This window comes from Furipterus horrens, unplaced genomic scaffold (genome assembly GCF_987537825.1).
Source record: "Furipterus horrens unplaced genomic scaffold, mFurHor1.1.pri manual_scaffold_3, whole genome shotgun sequence".
NCBI classification, from domain to species: domain Eukaryota; kingdom Metazoa; phylum Chordata; class Mammalia; order Chiroptera; family Furipteridae; genus Furipterus; species Furipterus horrens.
In genome coordinates, this window is record NW_028327173.1 from 202,932,505 (window position 1) to 202,948,845 (window position 16,341).

A 16,341-nucleotide genomic window follows, 5' to 3' on the forward strand; every position below is an offset into this window, starting at 1 on the left:
AGCAGGTCCCTGGTGCAAGCTGTAAGCGAGGAGACGCCTCCTGTTTACAGCCGTGACTTCACAGCGTGCGGGCGAGGGATAAATCACAGCTAATCGGCACCCGTCGGAGAGGTGGCGGGGGACGCGAGCTGCCTTCTGGCCCTCACACCAAGGGTCTTTGAAAGGTGGCCCAGGCACCAGCCATTGGTCATGCCGCTTGCTGTCTGGCTGTCTTTGATGAGCCCTCCCGGGAGTGTGGGGCTCACACCCCGACCCACCGCTTCGTTTCCCAGGGCACCTCCAGGGCAGGGTGTCTTCCCTGTCCAGATGGGCCGCGTGTTTTTACAAATCAAAAGGTAAAAATCTAATTTCACAGAAGACAAGCAAGGGGGTGGGTGTCATGAGTGTTCTTGGGTCTTACAAAAGTGGTCACTACAGAAATTCCTCACCAACAGAGCTCTTCCAACGCCTTTAAAAAAATGTTTCTAACTTCTTTCAAGAGTCGTTTGATTGCGTGACTCAAGAAATCTCTGCCTTCAGTATCCTGCCAGCTAGCACTAATGAAGAAAAGGGGGTGATTGCACAACCGGGTAATCCCTCAGGGCCCAGCGGAACACCCCAGAACTATCTCTAAATTGTCAGATTAGAACGGTGGCCTGAGCAAGCAGGCTGGCAGATGCCAGCGCTGTCAAAGAATTTACGCAATGACTTTATCCTCCCTTCTTATCTTTCTGTGGTTCCTGCCCTCCTTCAGGCCTTGGGAAATCTCAACGTGAAAAAACCGTCTCCCGGGTGAATGGTTCACCAAAGAATTCCACAGTCCCACTGTGGGCAAAGCGCACACCATGAGCAAAGTAGGTGAGGCCCCCTTTCCAGCGGCTCATCCGGCACAAGAAAGGACTCCCACTGAAGAACCCCGAGTCGTGGAGCCTCTGCCCCATCTTTATACCCCCAGCGTATAAAGAAGGTTCACTTGTTAGAATTAGAAGATTCACATGTTATCCCAGCCCCATCATCTGCTGTCCCTTCAGCAGCTTGGGCTGGCTTCCCTCTGCCACGGTCCCAGGGCGTGGGGCACCCGCCCCGTGAGCAGGTGCCGGAAGGAGGCGCATGCTGGCGGAGGTCTCTGTAGGCGGGCGCGGTGGCGCGTCTGTGCCGATGGCGACCTCAGCAGAAGCTGCAGAGGCCGGTGCTGGGAAGCCCGTGCATGTCCACAGGAGGCTTCGCTCTGCCTACTCAGAACCTGCTCATTTTCCCCAAGAAATGTGTCACTTGCGCAATTGGGAAAGTGATGTTTTACAAGGCACAAGGTAAAACTAAGTAAATTGTTAAAAAAAAAAATGTCATGTGTTATGAAAACCCTATTTTTTTTTTTATCTGTCCCTTTCCAAACACTATGGGTCCCCTAAGACCTAATCCTGTGGCCACAAACACTCCAGAGCGACTCAGTTCCCTCTCAAGGGCCACCAGGCACATTCCAGCAAAAGCAGGCTCAGAGGTGCGTCCGTGGCAGCAGGAATGTAATGCAAGACACACATTAATTTCAAGTGTTCCAGCAGCTACCTTCGAAAAAGTAAAAAGCAGCAGGTGAAAATATCCTAGTAATATACTCTAATTAAGCCAGCACACCCTGTGTTACCAGGTCACCATATCATGGACATAAAGTCATGAATATTTCCCTTTTTTTTTTTCACACAAGTCTCTGAAATCCAGTGTGTAGTTTACACTCACAGCACATCTCAAGTCGGATGCTAAATTTTCCTTGGAAACTCTTGGTCTGAAAAAGCAGCTTCGCGCACACAGGCTGTTCCACACACACTTCAAAGTTTTCCAATAACTGAATCGAGCATCACTGTTTAAGTTTAAATTAAAAATTCCTCGGTCACACTGGCCATGTCGAGATCTGGACAGCCACCCGTCACTAGCGGCTGTCACGCACCCCCACACCAGCGCCGAGGGGACTCCGTGGCTGTCGGTCCCCGAGGAAAGCCTAGCAGACATGTCCCCCCAGGGTCGCAGGGCCCCCAGGGCAACAGGCCAGGCCCTCCATCTAGTGGGGACGTGAGGCGCTTGCTGACGAGCAGGCCCTCCCCCCTGGCACTCGGAACAGAAGGCCACTGTGGCAGCCACAGCTGACGCTGCCTGCTCAGCGGGCACCTGGTCACACCCGGCCGGCTGCACAGGGCGGGACTGAGGGCCCAGTGGTGTGCGTGAACACCCCCCAAATCTGGCAGCTCCTGCTGCCACCCAGCTTTCACAAAGGCCACTGTCCCATCCCCAGGCAGGGATGAGGGTGACCACAAGCTCTGATGCAGCCTCTGTCTTGTCACCCGATCTTTGTGGCCTGACTGAGGGGGCAGGCAAGGAGTCAGGCTTGAAGTTTGGCCCTGCTGGAGACACCCCTCCCCACAGCAGGGGGGGGGGGGGAGCAGGCAAGAGCTGCAGTCCAGGGTGGACTTGGTACTAGGTGTGCTCGCAGAAGCTAATCCGAGATGCTGGGGATACATCAGGTTCTCCTGTTCACAAATGAAACTGCACTACCAGCATTCTGGAAGGCTCCCACTGGTAACTGCCTTACATAACCCGAAGGACAAGTCACAAAAATGCACAGGGGAAAGGCGGGTATGTTCGGAGTCTCAGCAGCAGGGGCCTGGACAGTGTCTGTAATGCACAGCACCCAGGCTGCACATGTAAATCTAAGATCTCATCCATTCCAACGTTTCTCCCTCCCTGGGCTGTCACGATAAACACAAGGCCCTGCACGCATCAGGGAGGGATGGGACAGGCCAGGAAGGATCTGTCACCCCAGCGGGTGGGTCTCAGGGGCTGCATCTGTGTCTGTACAGGGTGTCAACAAGCCCAGATAGTCGGCCACCATCAGGTTCCCAGCTTCCTGTTCTGGACCCTCCGGAGACAACCGAGGGTGACGGAGTGCAGGGCAGCCAGTCTCAATGCCTACGGCACTGGCTCTCAGAGGTCACCGGTGGAGCGAAGTTCTAAGAACAGAACCAGGAAGGCGAGTGGATGGAAGACACCCCCCTTCCTACTAGAATTGTCTCCCGACAAGTACAGGTGTCCTCGGTGGGGAGAAGTACAGTCATGGAGGGAGGTGCTCCGTTCCAGGTGTCCTAGGTGATCAGGCTCTGCTAGAGACAGGACGGATGATGAAGGAGGGTAATGAGCAGGTTCCAGAGGCATGCGGTCACACCTGATGACAGCCCCGTGAGCGGTGGCAGATGACAGGACCTCTTTGCCACCCTACAGTGAACAAGACCCAACACACAGGCCCACGGCTTCACCGAGCCCGTGATGCCAGATGCTGGTCCCTGTCCCCTCAGGGCCCCTCAGAAGCCAACGCAGGGCCCAGGCTGCCATTCCTGGCTGGCTCCAGGTCACACCATGCCCTTGCCGCGCCCTTGCGTCTCCTGTCACCAAAGCTTCTGACAGGCCAGCCCTCCCGCCTGCATGTTGCTTCCTCCCCCAGCTCCCCCAAATCTTGCTCCTCCCAAGGAAGCGCTCCGTTTCCCAAGCGCCTGCCTGCACCTTGCAGGTGTCCCAGCGCTAAGTTCCTGGGTGAAAGGGGGCAGGCGGAGGCCTCGGGCACAGCAGGGCCTGGGAAGGACCCCGGCAGGCACCCCAGGATGGGCCTCGCTGCCTCAATCCACCCAGTCTGCCCCTCGGGCCCAAGGGGACCCGGTGGCTCCCAGAGTTTCTGAATGAAGCTCACTGTTTCATCCAGTCGCCTCCCACTAAACTGTGAGGTTCCACAGGGGGACAGGCGCCCTAACTCCTTTGTAGCCAGTCTCTTCCCAGGACTTTATGTAAACACTGCACCCACCCATGGCGCTGGGCACCCCAAGGGCCCTAATGGGAACCCACGCTTTCTCCCAGGACCTCCTCCCTTAGCAACAGTGGGGGACTCAGCTCAGGCCCCTTAAAACAACTCCCTCCACTCACCTCTGAGAACAAGGGTGTGCACCCCAGCCTCCCGGTAAACTGTCTACTACTTACACTGCCCACGGCCGGAGAGGAGGAAATGGAGGCCCCCACACATGCCACCAAACCCTCACAATCCCCAGTCAAGTATGACAGGGCTGTGGGGCGCGGGAATGGCCCTTTAGCATTCCTGCCACACACTGACACTGGGGAGCGGTCGGGTCAGGGAGATGGGCCACTCGTCCCGGTTAGGACGACGAGGAAAAGTGCTTGAAAGAATAAAGGAGGCCTAACCGCACCTGCAGCACTAGACACGTTAAAAAAAGAATGAAACCGAAATGACAGAACTCTCTTTACCGGAGTGATTAGGACAAGAGCCAGTTTTTCCAACATTTTCTAAAGGCTCTGTGATGCGGTTAATGACCTTAAATTAAAATACCGTATTTTTCGCACTATAAGAAGCCCCTGACCATAAGACGCACCTAGGTTTAGAAGAGGAAAACAAGAAAAGAAATATTCTGAACCAAATGGTGTACTAAAATATTTAATAAAATATAACAGAATAATATTTCAACCACATAAAGTGAACAGCAGTCAACAGGGGTATTAAGAACCATCATCACTGTCATTGACAAATGAGGAGACTTTAAGATTCAAGAACTCTTCTAGTTTTCTGGGAACCCCAAGAGCTCATCATCGCTAGTGTCAGAATTTATGAAGCTCAGTGGCTCACAATCACTGATATCGCTTTCTTCGCTATCTTCATACTGACCAGATGTCCTGAGATTCAGCAGTACAGTGGGACATTTAAGTGTCCCCAGGGGTTTCACGTGGGCCCACTGCTTCCTCTTCTAAAAGCTGTCGCCACCGCTGACAGGTCAGGCAATACACATCACCGTCTGTGACGCAATATTTGCTCCATAAGACGCACAGACATTTCCCCCCACTTTGGGGGAAAAAAATGCGCCTTATGGAGCGAAAAATATGGTATTTTAACCTCTGGGGCATGGCTTCTGGCACAGAGAATGTGCAGTCTGCAGCATACACCAGAAACTGTGCTGTGACCCTGACAGCTCCGCTAAAAAAAAAAAAAAAAAAAAATTATCCTTTCTTAGGAGACAGTTCACAATACATCCCAGATGAAAAATGATGTGGTGACTTTTTTTAAAAACAGCTCCCCACCCCAATCAAACTGCACTCCAGCATCTCCCATTGGGAAATGCAAAGCTTCCAACAGCCAGAAGAACCCAGCCCTCGGCCCTACGCCCTGCACTGGCGGCTGTGGCAGGAGGGGGACAGGGCGGAGGGGTGGCATGGGGATGGCCTGGGCTCCCAGAGCATCAGTCACTTGAAGACAGGAAGTGCCACCCACTGCCTGAGGCAATGCCGGGGCCTCACTGAAAAGGCTGCAAGTCCTGCCAGGGCCCACGGCGACCTCTGGCCCGCTCACAGAGAAAGGTCCCTTTCCCTGCTGGTGGAAGAAATGCCAGGTCCTGGCAAGGTTGCAGGCGTGAACACTTTTGTGTGTGTGCACAAGTGCAGCAAAGGTTATCTTGTTTCCATTCCAAACTCTGGGATTGTTGGATTAAGAACAATGATTTCATAAAGAAGTGGAAAGAAATCTTTTTCACCCAGATTTTATGTCCTGACATTTTGTCGAGAAGGAAAAATCAATGCTGCCAAAGGCCAGAGTTTACGTCCACGGAATGACCCTCTGTGGGGCTTGAATAGGAGCTGTGAATGCTGAGACAATGAGCGGGAGAGCCCAGAAAAGTTCAGACAAACACCTAGCAGAGACATCCAGAAGGAAGATGATGCTCACAAGTGCCAAGGCAATCAAGATGATCCAGACAACAAAATGTGCCTTCCACGCAGTCAAAGAAACACAAGGAATCTATCCACATTCTCGGAGTCAATACTGAAAATCAGAAACATGAGTCATGTCAGCTTTGAGTGGGCACCCAGCACTCACACAGCATTGTGCTGGGAGCTGAGAACTCTCCACCTAGCTGGAAAGGCAGGCAGGTAGCCGCTTCTCACAAAAGGACGGGTGTCAGAGCAGCACAGCATAAGGAGTGCTACCAAACTCTGCCCAGGCAAGTCCAGGCAGACTTCCCAGAGGAGGCAGCTTCTGAGCTGGGCTGGGGAGAATGCTTAGGAGTCCATCAGGTAAAGGAGAGAGCTGGGAATGTATAACTGTTAAGTGTGGCCAGCAAGACAGGCCTTTGGTTACACTGTACTCTACACACTCCACGTTTCCAACTGGTACTCTCTTCCCCGGCCTCGGTTACCATCAGTCAGAACCCTACTCATCTTCCAAAGCTCAGCAAAAATGCCACCTCCTCCATGCAGCCACCCTCAAATTCCCTAATCATGCATGATTTCCTTTCCCCTCAACGCCTAACGCTCATCTGCCCCCTCCTGTGGCATGTTCCCACTTTGCCTTGTCAAGCAACTTTCCACTCAGAGGCAGCAAAAAGCTGCTAATAGAGACAGCTGACAAAAGTAGACTGATCGAAAATATTCCTCAGAATTAATTACGTTTCTGAAAAACAAATGTCCTTTTTGGAAGAGGTGTCTTTTCTCTCACACTATCGAAGGAGCCAAGCCCTTTGCCCCAGGACTATGACGGCACTGCGCTTTCCTCCTGTGCCCCGAAACCTGGCAGACACGTGCCTGAGGGTCCCGCAGCCTGGAGACATGAACTAACGCACAATGGAAACACCTCAAAGTGAGTCTGCAATGCTGGTTTGAATACACCATGCTTTCCAACTGCAAAATCCCAAACGTGATCGTTTTCGGAGCCAAGGATGCAAAGCGAGGTTCATTCCCCACCGCTCAGCTCCAGCCAGAGGTGAGGCGACAGGCACGGTCTCATGCACGTGCCAGCTCCATTCCGGCGCCCTGTGCGTGGAGGAGGGACTTCTAACCTCACGGTGATGACACGGCTGGAGCCTGCACCTCTCTAGCTAGGGGCAGATGCCGCTGCGGTTCGGGAAGGCTGAGACGCCCACGGGCACCCCGCGAAGACACCCCCAACCACATGGCTCCTGCACGCAGCCTGGGCTTATGCTCAGGCCACCCTGGAGCACAGCTCCACACCTCCCGCCCTGATCTGGCCAAGAAGGGTTCCTGAACGCCCTTGAACAACGCCTCGGCCCAAACAAAAGCCGCCTGACAACGTGGCCTTGGCAGACACACACCCGGCCTCAGAGGGCCCGTCTCTGCTCCCTGCCCAGCAATCAGGCGGGTTGGTCAGGACAAGCACTGCTAGAATTTCCAATACAAGGGAACCACAGCATGCTGCAGGTGACAGGGTGCAGTGGCAGGACACAGAGCAAGGGCAGGGGTGGCCACGCTGGGCCAGGGAGCTGTTCCCCCACCCTATCACACTGACCTCCCGATGTCCAGACTGGGGCACTTCCCACAGCTGATGTGCCTCACAGCCTCCCTCGTGACTCATGATCGGGACAGCCTGCTGCCCTCACCCCCTAAGCATGCCTCCCATGGCGTCACGCCATCAGAGGACAACAGGGACTTGACCCCCACAAGGAGCGCCACAGCCCACTCTCTCGGATATTCTGCCAGAACACGATTTTCTAATTAGGTGCTGAGAGGAGCTGTGAGCCTGAAGATTTATCCTGGGCCGCCAGCTCAGAGCCCCACCCACGGGCCACGCGACTGCAGTTCCATCAGGGCAGGGGCTCTGGTTTGCACGGCGTGCGTTCCTGCCGGCACCGGCATGGCAGCCGTGGCGACATGAGTGGGTAATGAACTGCTTCCCTGTTAAGAGGCTGTCACATGAGGCTGCTGAATGATTCGAGGCATCTGTTCCACCTTGTCTCAATTAATCTGGGGTCCCCAGGGCCTGAGACCTGCTCAAGCCTCACGAGCAGCCGCTCCCCTATCTAGGCCTCATGGCATCTCAGGACCCAGCGATTTAAAGCCACCAGCTCAGGCTGTCTGCGGGTACCACATCATCAGAAAACCCCTTCTTAGAACCTGCCGGCCCTGATGGCTGTGTTCACAGAAACAAACCCAGCCCATTTGTTTGTTCGCAGAAAGGAAAACAAATATTTCCTTTGAGCTGACGGAGAAGGAGGAGACCTATGGGAAGAAGCACCTGGAAAAGCAAACACTACCATGTGAGGGGCAAAGCTACTTGCTGTGTGACCTCAGGAAACTTACCAACCCTCTCTGAGCCACCCTCATCTGTGAGCGGGCTGGACTCTCTCTTAGGGATGTTTGGCTCCTTCAGGAGAGGGTGGCTAGAAAAGGGGACACAGGGGTAGCACAGCACATCTTTATGGAGTTACTCACACAGGGCCGCCAACTCTGAAAACAGGCAAGTGCCCACGTGTCCCGGAAGAACCCAGGGGAAGCCCAACAGGGACGGGGCTGGAGGACACCTCAAGTGTCCCCAGGAGCACCCGCCACCCTCCCTTTAGGGCTGGTACGATGCCTGGGTTGCTCTGTGGGTGCAGCCATCTTATCTGATGCTAGGAAGTGCCTGTTCTAAACCCCTGCGCCGACGAAGGTGGTGGGGGCAGCGCCGGAAGCAGGGGCCCAGTGCTTCCACCTGCTCTGAGAACTGCTGCTGCCCTAAATGGCCCTTCAGAATCCATCTTACCCGGTCAATCCAAGCCTGGGCACCAGCGGCCAGAGCTGTGGACTTAAGGAACAAACTGGGACAGTGAGGTCCGCAGCAGCCCCAGGTGCAGGGTGGGGAGGGCACACGGGGCCAAGGCAGACCGACAGGCAGACGCGCACCCCACCCATGCACACAGATCTCAGCCAACAGAAGAGCCGTACAGATTATCTGTAGAGCAGGGAAACTGAGGCCCAGAGAGGAAAACCACGAGGGCACAGCATCGCACTCAGGTCTAGACACCAGGTCCCCCATTCAACAGTGCGTACTGCGGGCCTCCCCCAGTGGGGGCTTCCGGCATGGGTGAGGAAGGACTGAGAAGATCCACCAGGGGAGGGGAGGGAAGGGTGACAGTGCCTGGGGTGGCTCTGGGCCACCCTGTCCTCTCTTCCCCACTGGGAACAGCAGAGCCTGTGGCGGGTGCTGCATGAGGAGTCCCGCTTTACCGCGGTGAGGAATCTAACAACTTTGCCTCAGAAGCCCCTTTCTTGGAGCTTCTTGGAAAAGTCAACCATTCTGTGGATGGGCAAGCAGGCAGAGCGGCAGGGCTGAACCGCCGGCACGCCCACCCGCCAGAGCGCCGCAGGCGGGGTCGCAGCAGGCCAGGCGCGCCTCCCGCACGGCTGGAAGAGCTACCAGCACCACCAGGCCCGTGGGACCCAAAATGCTCCCCTGCACCCTCATCAGGTGGGGAGCTCCAGGACGACTGCCCAGATGCCGTCTGCCCTGGGCCTGGCCACGGGGCTCAGCGGGCCTCCGCGAGCTGGTGGGCCAGGGGTAGTGTGGCACTACAGCGCCCACTGTGGCGCCCTCTGCTGCACCCCACCACTGACCCCAGGCCTGCGGCACCCGCCCACCCTGACACCCACTCCTGCTGCCTGACGGGACCACGCTAGCCACCCCCCTTCCCTCCCCAGGTATGTTCGGAAGAGTGTAGTGTGTGCCAGGAGTCTCAAGCTGCGGTGGCAGGCTGCCGGGACCCATGAGGGCAGGGACAGGCAGGGACAGGCAAGGACAGGCAGGCAGGGAAGCCAGGCCCCACCCCAACCCCCCACAGCGTGAGCATCACAGGGCGAAAGGCACCCAGGCGCGCGAGTCAGCCAGGCCCCTAATCCATCTCGCCCGGGTGGGCAGAGCAGCAGGCAGCCTTTCCCTCTCCTATTCACACCACCGTGTTTCCTGGACACCAACAAGGGTGTCAGGGGGTGTGCTGGCCGGAGGGTTGGGAAGGCGGTGTAGACAGACAAGACCTCTGTTCTCAGATCCAGGAAATGCAGACAGAAAAACTCAACACAACTAACAGGGAGCAGTGACGGTGTCCAGGGTGTGTGCACAGGGCTGGGCCCTGTCCTTGCAGAATCACAGCCTGGGAACAAACAGACCTGCTGCTGGCAAGTCTGGTGCTCTAACAAAATGGGTGTGAGGCAGCTGAGTCAGAGTACAACGGGAGCACATGGGCCAGACTAATCCAGAAAGGCTTCCCAGAGGAGGTGGTGGTGAGCTGAAAAGGGAACAAAGAGGAGCAGGTGCCCACCAGGTGTGCGTGTATATACTGGAAGGTGTGATGGTAGCAACAAAGGTGAAGGAAGAAGGCACTCCGCCGCCTTGTGTACCCCCAACACAGGTGCTAGAGCTCTCCCTGCCCCGCTCTGCAGTTGCAGGATGAAGGACAACCAGAACCCCTGCTCAGGTGGCAGCAGTGACTCTGCAGCCCTGTGTCCAGGTCCCTCAGCAGCCTGATGCTGCTAGACCTCCACTTCAACCCCCGTGCTCGGTCTCCAGGGGCTGGGTGGGCGGGCAGCACACCTAACCTGCAGGAGGCCACACATAGCACCTGGCACGTGGTCCTAGTGGGGGCCGTCCCAGACATGCTTGGAGAGAACACACAGGCCCGCTTCCCACTTCAAGGGCCCCAGCTTAGAAGACATGGTGCACGAATGCAGGAGGCCTACGGCGACGAAAAAGTGAAACCGCTCAGGAACGTGTCCACGGCGACGTGGGTATGAGGTCTCCTCCCCCTGGGTTCATCAGGGACCCAGGCATCTGAGGAAAAGCCTGCATGGCAGAGGGCTAGCGGGAACTGTGCTGAAAACGGCAAGGGCAGGTCTAGGCTCCGGGGAGGGTGTGCCTGGCTGTGAGTGACGCCAGCCTGGGGCAGAGCCACGCAATCTGTGCCGCGGAGCACAGCAAAGGCTGAAGAGAAGTCGGCCAAGGTGTAGGTGAACACCAAGAGAACTGCGACGCCCCCACAGGGGGGCAGTGAGCCAGGTAAAACTGTTGTGCCCCTCACCCCGCGTACCCCTCCAAAACAAGCTGCAGACTGAACAGGCTAGCAAGTGAATCTTGTGAACTGGTCGCGTCTCATCTTGCGAGTTTGCAACATATCACCAGACTTCACTGAGAGAGCAAGGCCCTCTGGGGGGGTCCTTCCATCACCCAGAGTTTATTCTATACAGGAAAGTGGGGGAGGGCCACTCAGGACACACTGAACAACTGGGGAGGAGGAAGGTTAAGAAAGACAAGTTTGTAATGACTAACATCACAGCAGGAAGTGAAAATCTCAACAGATGGTATCAACCTCAAGGCAGCTGCCTGCCGCACTGGAGGGTGGGCAGGGGCTTGTGGTGGCTTGACCTGCCCCCCAATGGCTGATGCAATGCTCCCCACCCCAATACTCTTCTCCTATACCTTCCCCTATCCCAGCCCCTGGGCTGAAAATAATCACTTCTTTATCTGTGCCCCACCCCAAGCCCTGGCACCCTGTACCCCATAGTCAAGGGGACTGGGAACCTCAGGGTCTCGGAGACAGGTGCTGTAGCATGCTCACCTCTGACCCCTCTGTGCCACCCAAGCCTCTGTACCTGCTGCCCACAGCAGACGATCACCAGCTGCTGGCTAAACCGCAGGGAGAAGGGTGTGGTGAGCACAGATGCCTCAGGGCCTTGGGCAGGCCACTGAGCACACCGCTCCCCTTCCAGAGCGCATCTTCTTTTCACGGATAAGAAATCAGCACGCCTAACAAGCCAGAGGCGGAGCTAGACACTCTATATATCATCTAATTTAATCCCAACTGGCAGGCCGTGCTCCCAGGCCGACCAGCAATTTGCCAGCGCAAATGCATTTGACCAAGAAGCGTTTGTGACCGCTGGGGACGCTGCAGTAAACGAGGGACATAAAACATCGTACGTATGTGCCGGGAAGGACTAAGTACCCAGAGGGAAACTAAAGCTGGGCAGGCCGACCAAGTGCGAGGGAAAACGAAGCTAATGCAGAGCCGTGGTCACAGGGGCCGGCCGAGGAAGTAAGTGACAGGTAAACAGGCAGCAGGGAGGAAAGGTGAGAGCCGGGTGAGACGCGGCCTAAGAGAATTCCAGGCAGAGGGAACAGCCGTGGGGAAGGTCTTGCCGCTGAAAGAGGCTGTGCAGTCCTCCCAAGCATGATGCTGCTGGTGGCCCAGCCTGACCTTGGAGGCCACTTCCGGCAGCCCGCAGTGCTTGCAGCGGGCTCCTGTGGTCCACGCCCCATACCGAAGCCTGGGGAGGCATGAGGAGCCCTCCCACGAACAGCTCACGGCAACACCAGAGGTACAGAGGGCTCACGCCTGCGCGCCAGGCACGGGTGGCCGGTAGTGGCCCTCTGGAGCCCCGTGTTGAGGAGGACGCTGAAGCCAGGTCTGGGCTCAGAGGTTGAGTGCCATGTTAGTGACGTCTGTGTGAGCCAGGGATTGAGATGTAGTGACACTCCCTTCTGTAACCCAATGTAATGTAAGTCACACTGAGGGGGTTTTGGGGAAAGGGACTAATAATTCGCTGTCACTAATTATGACGCAGTGGACGGAGCCTCCTCTACTAAACCAGCTTCACTTTCAAGTCTTCTCACCCAGCCGTGGGCTCCCAAGGGTGCCCACCTTGACGGTCTCCCTCCCCATGCCTTCCCAGGACTGGGCATGGGGAGGGGCTCATGGTCAAATGAGCCAACGAAGGGCCACAAGTCCCTGGGCTGGCACACGCTGTGTTAACAGCCTGAACGTGGATCCTAAAGGACAGGGCAGAAATGGTGCCCTTCGGTTAGACCAATGGGGCCCCTACTGCGTGAGGCTCTGGTCTCCTTTTCTTTAGACGTGGGTCAGGTGAGTGTGAGGACCACCAGAATCAGAGAACACTGGGAAGGAGGCAGGAAAATGAAGGCATGCAGGTCCGCCCCGACGCCTGGTCACAGGCAGGCCGGCTGCTCGGGCTTCCCGCAGGGCCAGCTGAGAGCCACCCATCAGAAAAATAAAGGCACCCTCACCCTCACCAGCTGTTCCTGAGCCCAAACTGAGCAGGATGTCAGTGGGCACCCACCCAGCCACCATGGCAAGCGGACTCTTCCTGCTTAGGCCAAAGAAAAAGAGAATTTCATTATGCACATTAACTAAGCACCTACTGGGTGAGGCTCTGTTAAGCATGGGACGTATGTGTGAAGAAGAACACCTCGCTCTGCTCCAGCACCCTCCACTACGTACAAATCTTCTCGTGTTCAGTGGGGCAGACACTTGAACTGTGCCCGTTTCATATAAGAATAATCTGAGGCGCACATGGTGAGAACAGGCCTTGGGTCACATGCCTAGTGATGACTGAGCTGGGCTTGGGACCTATCTCTTCTAACCCTGGGAGTCCACAGAGTGAATGTGTGACCCTTCAGTGGCAGGAAGGGCTTCCCTAGTCACTCGGGCTGGTGCCCAAGGGGACAGAGGCCATCAAAAAGCACAGCAGGCTTCTTGCCCTGAGCAACTGGGTTCCGACCTGTCAGAGCCTCAAAAGGCCTGAGTGCTTCTTAGGGCATTTGCACACCTGGCTCCTGGCCACGATCCTCTGTGCTTTGCACACTCATCAATTGCCTCGTGTTCATTCGTTCGCTCATTTGTTCACTCACTCGGCAAGAGTCTGCTGAGCAGGGTCTATTGCAGACGGCACTCTGGGAGTTGGCGATGGGATGGCGGGGGAACACAGGGAGACCGGATCCCTGCCCTCCAGGAACGTAGGCTCACGGTGCAGATGGGCATTTACCAGCCACCCTGACTCACAAGCTCATAGCCAGGAACGGGGCTCTGCTCAGGCATGGGGAAGGCTCCAAATAAACGTTTCCTGAATGAAGGTCAGGAGAGAAGGAACTCTGGAAAGCCAGCAGCCTGTCCCTGTAAATCCCATCTCCCACCCGGGATGTGTGCCCTCCCAGCAGGGACCGCGGGCCGCAGGGAAGACCACGGCAGGGGGTAAGCGGCAGTGTTGGCTCAGCCCACAGCTGACCGCCCACCGACACCCAGCCTGCCTCTCCTGCCAACAGTCACACTGTGGTCTGCCGGCCACTGGGCGTGGTACAGAACTGCTCTGGCCCTCAGGCTGCTGCTACACACACGCACGCGTTCGAGCTCTGCCCTCCTCTGCTCGCTTACGGGCACAGCCGCCTACCCCTCCGCAGACAGGAGCTCTCTCTCACCTGCATCTACCCAGACACTGCTCTTGGCTAGAGGAGGAAAAAAGAGAAGCAGAAGCCAGGATAAAGCAACCCCACCTGAAAAAGCCAGCTCAGCTCATCTCGCTCAGTGGGCCCCGAGCGTCTCTTAGAGAGTAGAGGGGTCACAGGGACCACCAAGGGCTGGCAGCATCAGGCCGGAGCAGGCCACCTTCAGCAGGTGCGCATGTGTCACGGGGGCCCCTGAGTCCATTCCTGGGATGTGGCACCACGGCTCAGGGCAGGCCATGAGCTGAGTCTGCCTCTGGAGTGCAGTTCCTGGGCTCAGGGGTCTGCTGTGAAAATTCCAGTTCACGAAATGAGCGTCCAGGGCACGCAGCACTCAGTGGCTGACAATCCAGGCTGCAGAACTCTCTGGTGTGTCCGCCGACATGGTCCCTAAGTCCCTGAATTAGTGGCGTTCAGACGGGTGAAAGGACTTGCCCAAGTCACTTGCAGGTGAGCAGAGCACAGGACCCAACACCAGCTCTTTGGAGTCCAGATGCCAATTTAAGATCCTGCTGACCTTTCTAATGCAATCACTGGGGGTCAGGGGTGCTTACGTGCTTCATCCCCAAGAATTCCAGTAATCTCTGAGTAACTATAATGGTGAGTCATTCAAGATTCAAGATATTAGAAGACAGGGAGGCCACGAGCACCCCCTCCGCAGGTGTCAGGGAGGTGGGCACCGGGCTGCATTCCGGGCCGAGAGGAGGAGGAAGGGGGAAGAAAGACGCGCTGCCGCCTCCTTTTCGGAAGGCTTCCCAGAAGCAGCACTCCACGCTACCATCTCCATCTCCCTGGGCTGCAGGGCCATGCCTGGCTGGAGGGGAGGCAGGTGAACAGGAGCTGGGGAGGAATCGGCCCCATAAAGTGGGATCAAACACGCCCTCTGGCCTCTGGGAAATTACCATCTTGTTAGAAAGATACACACATGTGGAAGCGATTAGTGCGTGAGGCCATCTGTAACAAGGCACCGACTGTGTGACACAGATAGGAAAAAAGCAGTTAGGAAGGCAGCCGAGGGCACTCTGGCCAGCAGGCCCTGCGGAGGGAGACCTGAGCTGGACAGACAGGAGGGGGGCAGGGAGAGAAGCAGTGGGTGGGGGAGAGGGGGCAGCTACTGAAAATGAGGCTCGGCTCCACCCCACCCCCGTGAACACTGGGCCATCAACAGCCTTTGCTAAAACTAGTGCGGGATGCGGGGGAGGGCTGGGCCTAACATGCACAGAACTGGGTTAATTATTAATCATGATCCTGGGCTCATGACACTCATCTGTGGTCACACACGGCTCACTTTCAATTAGCTACTTTTCACAACGTAATAACCACCTGCAAGCCCACCGCCCAAAACAAAGGCTGCGACCTTGACAATAACCTGCTTCTAACCAGATGGTGCCCCCATCCCACCCCCGCCCCCTCCCACCCGAGATACCATCGACCTGAATCAGAAACACACACTCCCTCGCTCTCCTCTCTTTGTTCCAGTTTTACAGGATCTGGTAAGTATTCCTAAAAAGTGCATTTATTTTAGCTGCTCCCCACTTTACAAGGAAAGGAGCAGTGCCGTGTGTAACCTTTGGGAGCCCATGCTCTTTCTGCCTAATATTTGCGATATTGCTAGAATCCATCTCCATCACTGCACGTGGCTTTGGTTAATTTGCGTGGACAGCTGTATAATATTCCACTGTGCGGCCCCCAGGGTATTCATCCATTCCCCCACCAATGGGCGGCTGAGCTGTTTCCGGCAACAGAACTCTTGCCCACGTCTCTCTCGGGTACACACCTAGGCCTGAAACTGGCCGGGCTGCAGGGTGTGTGGGCGGTGAGCTTAGGTGTTAGTGCCAGACTGTTTTCCAGAGTGACGGCACCATATGCCTTCCCTCTGGCGGTGGCCGAGAAGCAGAAACGGAAGACTATGTCACGCTCAAGTTCATCAAGAGCTTTGATCCCTTCAGACTCCCTTGTGTCTGTGCCCCCTTCCCAGGAAGCACACACTGATCAGCATCACACACACTCATGTGTGGGTCTTGACCTCCAATCAACCGGACTCTGAAACCCAGTGCTCCTCTGGCCAAGGCCTCCCACTTAACAGGCCAACACTTACTAAAGGGAGAGGCTGAAAGGGCAAGGACAACCTTGCAGGCAGAAGATAGCATCAAGGAGGACACCTCAACGGGATCAAGTGCAAGGTCAAGAGCTGAAACACAGACCCCACCCCCCCCCCCCCCCCGGCCAGTATGAACAGGATCCAGTCTTTGTTACCCAGGGCTAGGGGACGGGCC

The 16,341-nt window shown here is 56.3% G+C and overlaps 1 protein-coding gene across 1 annotated transcript in view; it reads right to left on the bottom strand.

Annotated features, from left to right (window-relative positions):
• The window catches only part of CCDC88C (coiled-coil and HOOK domain protein 88C), a 114,440-nt gene that overhangs the window by 67,473 nt on the left and 30,626 nt on the right, over positions 1–16,341 (bottom strand). The gene's annotated exons all lie outside the window — the stretch shown is intronic.